The 5,471-nt window shown below is 50.1% G+C and overlaps 1 long non-coding RNA gene across 1 annotated transcript; it reads left to right on the top strand.

Annotated features, from left to right (window-relative positions):
* The first annotated feature begins 3,852 nt into the window (after nucleotides 1-3,852).
* On the top strand, nucleotides 3,853-4,973 carry LOC139433451 (uncharacterized). Its single transcript, XR_011642912.1, has 2 exons — nucleotides 3,853-4,142; nucleotides 4,229-4,973. It is a non-coding gene; the product is annotated as an uncharacterized lncRNA (long non-coding RNA).
* Nucleotides 4,974-5,471: the final 498 nt, after the last annotated feature.

Below are 5,471 nucleotides of genomic sequence, written 5' to 3'. Positions count from 1 at the left end.
CTTTTTGGTGTCTATATACGCTGGGATCCGGAGTCATGGATGATCCTGTGGTCCTGTGTCCTGGATCGCGAGCGCTGGATCTTGAGTCGTGGCTGTGGTCCTGGATCATAGGTCCTGGATGGATATCCTCGTGGATTCATCTTCCTATTATACACACATGCATTTCCAAACATTTGGACTACCTATGTTGCAAATGTATTATATTTTCAATTTACACACGGCATCTATTGCACGTCTGTCCGTCCTGGGAGAGGGATCCCTCCTCTGTTGCTCTCCCTGAGGTTTCTCCCATTTTTCCCTTTAAACTGGGTTTTCTTTGGAAGTTTTTCCTTGTACGATGTGAGGGTCTAAGGACAGAGGGTGTCGTATTGTCATACTGATATTCTGTACACACTGTGAAGACCACTGAGACAAATGTAACATTTGTGATATTGGGCTATATAAATAAACATTGATTGATTGATTGATTGATTGATTGATTGTGTGGGCAGAAAAGCAAAAGAGGAGCTAACACAGAGTCCTACAAGGAGGATAACCTGAAAATGAAAGGCCTCCATAAGTGAAACTGATAACAGGAAGCTGCTCTCTGTCTTCCTGACTGACTCACAGTAGGCCTATGGTTCAGTGCGAGCGGTGGAGCTTTTTAAACTCTAGCCGATCATTATCCTCATCAGAGCAGCACACCTGCGTCCAATCAGACACGCATCAGCTTAATTGGCTGCACACTCTGAACTCTTGTAAGGCAAATGTCAGCCTTATGAACGGAGGTACCGTGGGACTTGCCCTTCACATGTACGGGAGTCCGCTCAATGGAAATGCGATGTCAAGTTCCGATGTCAAGTTCCTGTCAGCGGCTAGACAGATGTTACCAGTGTTTACCAGTGTTGCCAGGGGCATGATAACATCCTCCACTGGAGGTTGGGTGGTGCTGCTGTGAATAAGGCCGACTATGGGTGCCGATGGGCGGACGGTAAAGCACCGCAAAGTAAACCCCCTTTAAGTGTAGCCAGGGGCACGAGAAAAATCCTCCATGGAGGTTGGGTGGTGCTGCTGTGAATAAGGCCAACTATGGGTGCCGATGGGCGGACGGTAAAGCACCGCAAAGTAGACCCCCTTTAAGTGTAGCCAGGGTCACCCTGCATGCGTCGTCAAATGTGATTGAAATGGACAGATTCCTGTACATTTCAATCACTTTTAATGGGGTCGTCAAATGTGATTGAAATGGACAGATTCCTGTACATTTCAATCACTTTTAATGGGAGTCGTCAGTGTATGGAGCTTAACCCATAGTTCCCGGACGTTCCAGGCCGAATTTGGAAGCTCATATGCGGCCTGCCATGCGCCTCCACCCGTGGAAAGCAAAATAAAGTAAAGAAAACGGTCAATTATATGTTAAAATAATCAAAAATGAAGTTTTTGAAAATTCTCGAAAAGTGCCAACGGGGGAGGGGGTCAAGTCTTCGGCGCTTCGGCGCTTCGGAACGAAGCCCCGGAGACTTTTGCACTCCCCCGTTGCAATTTACAACGGAGAGGGGAAACGAGAGCTCCCCTCCTCCGTCCAAAAAATTCATTCATCTTTTCCAAGCTACCATCTGCACGAAATCGGAAACCCGGTTTTTGAGAGCACTTAGAAAAAAACGAGCTATTTTCACATGATGGGGAAATCATGGAGGAATGTATCCGCCTCATGAGCACTTTGGATCGGATGAAATTGTTGCCTGGAGGACCCCCAATCATGGTTCTCACAAAACTTTAAGTTTTCAAACTGGTCTCTGGAGGAATGCAAGGGGAGTTGTCAGGGGACTCTACCCGCCTCAAGAGGCACTATTTTGGGATACATTTTATCCATTTTCACCCCTTTTTATGGTTCTTCCAAAAAGTTAACTTAGACTTTTTCCGACTCTGGAGAAAGGTAGGGGGAGTTGTCAGGGGACTCTATCCGCCTTTTGGAACACTATTTTGGGATACAATTTATCCATTTTCACCCTTTTCTCTGGTTCTTCCAAAAGTTGACTTAAACTTTTTCCCACCCTGGAGAAAGGTATGGGGAGTTGTCAGGGGACTCTACCCGCCTTATGGAACACTATTTTGGGGTACCTTTTTTCCCATTTTCACCCCTTTTCTCTGGTTCTCTGGTTGTGGCGGCCTCGCCCTGGCCGTCCACCCTCTGGGTACCTGACTCCCCTGCCTCCTCCGGGGGGCAGTTGAGAGGGGTTCACCGGGACCCTGACTCCAGCGCGGTGTGGCGGCCTCGCCCTGGCCGTCCACCGTGCGCCCTCTGGGTCGTACCCGAAACTGTCGGGTATCCTTTGGGAGAATCAGACTCTGGAGGAACGTGAGGGGAGATTACAGGGATCTCTGCCCGCCTAACGAGTGCCTAAATGGGACACCGCACCATGATGCAAATGAAAACAAACACTGATTTGAAAATAAGCTGAGTGCGTCTTTCGTGAGTCTTTTCACGCTTCCTTCTTTTTTTACCCACGATTCTGGTGACATTTCCCGGTACCGAAATGCTCAAGAATACAGGTCGGATGGCGGTCCGTTGTCCGATCTGCAATAGCTCCTACCGTGCCCTGAGCAAGCACCTACAGAGGAACCATGGTGTGCGTAACTTGGATGAAAGAAAAATTCTGCTGTTGTTGGCCAACGGACGGACCAACATTAGGCTCCATCCCTGTACCATTCTGGGATGCGAGTACCGCGGCACAAGGCTGGATCGCCACTTGGCCAGAGACCATGTTGAGCTGGCCCGGGAGGAACTACATGTGGTTCAAAATCAAATGAAAATGACAGTGGCCAAGAAGGAGCTTTATGAACTCCGAATGACAAACCCCACCATAGAAATGATTACCGCTTGGGCTGTTGACACGGTGGCAGACGACGATATACTGTCACAACCTCCACCCTTGTCCCCGGTGAATGAATGTGACAACCCGGACTGCAAAGAATGGAGGCTGGAGGCTAACGCAGTGAGGGCTCAGCGGGACATATATGCTGCTGAGGTGAAATCCCTGCGCTGCAAGTTGCAGCAGAGGATAAAGGACAAGCGACAGAGGATGGATCAGCGGGCCGGGGACATGCCCGCGTTCGATGGGGAGGAACGAGAGCGGGTCATTCTGAAGAAACGACCCCGACCAGAGTCGACACCAACGAGGCTGTCCAAGTCGAAAGGTCCCTCCTGCAGCAAGTCTCCCATTCCTGCCTGCAGCACGTCTCCCATTCCCGCCTGCAGCACGTCTCCCATTCCCGCCTGCAGCAAGTCCCCCACTGGCTCTCACACCCATTCATCCAGCTCCTCAGAGCCTGCATCCATCCATACCGAGGCCTCGTCAACCTCCCCTCCCATAAATTCCCCCTGGTTCCGGGGCAGGGGCCGGGGAAATATAATGCGGAACATAACATTCCCACGGATCATGGGTAAGTGTTTTGGCTATGTGACACATGCAGTTTCTGTAACACATCATGTGTTGTCATTAAAGTCCTGTTTATATTTCACAGAGGATTATCTGCAAGGATACCGGGAGCATTATGCAGGTATCGACCCACCAGTGAGGCTCCAGGAAAACACAGTCTCCAAACTAAGCAGAGTGAAGTCGTTCCTCAGTTTCATGGCACACGGTTTCAATCGCCTGTCTGACTGGCTCTTTTTGAGGGATCTCAAGAGGATACGCGGGTGGTCCCGGAGCCTGATGAAGTCAAGCCTTCAGGTCACGACCTCCGACTTCTACATCAAGAATATATCACACTTTCTCAAGTACATGGCCGACACACCGTGAAAGGGGAGCAGGCTCAGCCAAACCGACATGATTTTAATCAAACGGGAAGTAGTTGCCATCCTGAAGTCTCTGAAGAGAAAAGTACTTATCCACCAGATGCAAGTGAAGCGTGACAAGATGGAAGGTCTGCCGAGCCACAACGACCTAATGACATGCTTGACTTCGACCACCACTCGCATCCCTCAGCTCCTGGATGTGATGGCCAGCAATCCGACTACCGCGACCCGGACACTGCTCTATGGGTATATGACTCTTCATTGGAGCTGCATTTATGGCCACTGTCCGGGGGTCTACTCCAACATGACCAACGCCGAGGTCCGAAAGGCGGATACAACTGGCACTGCCTTCGGCTACCTGGTTCATGTGAGTGCTATTAATCAATGTATTTATTCTGGCAGTTATATGCATGATTGACATTGTATTGACACTCTCTATCTCTGTCATAACAGGTAAGTAACCACAAGACGGCCAACGCGTTCGGGGAGGCGCAGCTGTACCTCACCGTAGAAGAATTTGGATGGATGAAGAGGTGACTGGAAATTAAGGGTACGCTGACCTGCACCCAGAGCCGTTACTTTCTGTACACAGAGGGGAAGAACCCGTTCAGGAAGCTTGCCTACTCCCTGAGGTTGGCATGGGCTGATGTGGGGCTCCGCAGTCCCATTAACTTCACCGACCTCCGCACAGTCCACGCCGATAATGCGAAGAGGTTTCAAGACAAAGGCAACCGCCAAAGAGTGAGTGATTTCATGTGTCACAACACTGCAACTGCGGACAAATTTTACGCGAATAATCCTTCTTTGAAGGAGGCTGCGGACATTCGGTTGCTCTTCACAGAGTCACTGCAAGCAGCGGCGGCGGCATCGACAGCAGCAGCAGCGGGAAATGAAGACACTTTTGCGGGTATTGACATCGACAGTGACAGCTCTGGAGAGGAGCACAGCCCGGCTCCCTACCAAGACTCCCTACCAAGACATGTCCCGAAGAGGGACCAGTCACTGGCCGAACACAACCCCTCAGACATGGGTGAAGAGAGGGTGCCATACTCTGCCCCAACTTCACCCACTGTTGCCAGTGATCAACTTGTAAATATGCAGTGTGTTGTTGTAATCAGTCCCCTTGTAAATACGTTATATCCTGTTTGAATGTATTTATTACTGTCAATATTACTGTAAATAAAGTTTGTTAAAATTACTAAGTCTTCTGTTTTTAAATCCCACTATGGGTTTTCTTCCTTTAAGATCCCCAGGGGCACGATATTCTGGTTCTGGTGGTAGCATGGAGGTGTTTAGTCCGAGTGAGAAGTGCTCAAGTGTGGGATGATTTGTAAGGTAGAAGAGGGTAAAAAAAGTTAAAGTGTGAACCTCCAGCAGGGCAGGTGGTGCTGTGAAGAAGGCCGACTATGGGTGCCGATGGGCGGACGGCAAAGCACCGCAAAGTAGACCCCCTTTAAGTGTAGCCAGGGGCACGAGCAAAATCCTCCATGGAGGTTGGGTGCTGCTGCTGTGAAGAAGGCCGACTATGGGTGCCGATGGGCGGACGGCAAAGCACCGCAAAGTAGACCCCCTTTAAGTGTAGCCAGGGGCACGAGCAAAATCCTCCATGGAGGTTGGGTGCTGCTGCTGTGAAGAAGGCCGACTATGGGTGCCGATGGGCGGACGGTAAAGCACCGCAAAGTAGACCCCCTTTAAG

This window comes from Pseudochaenichthys georgianus, unplaced genomic scaffold (assembly GCF_902827115.2).
Source record: "Pseudochaenichthys georgianus unplaced genomic scaffold, fPseGeo1.2 scaffold_458_arrow_ctg1, whole genome shotgun sequence".
NCBI classification, from domain to species: Eukaryota; Metazoa; Chordata; class Actinopteri; order Perciformes; family Channichthyidae; genus Pseudochaenichthys; species Pseudochaenichthys georgianus.
The sequence above is the reverse complement of the archived record's forward strand: the minus strand, read 5'-3'. Positions and strand labels throughout refer to the sequence as shown.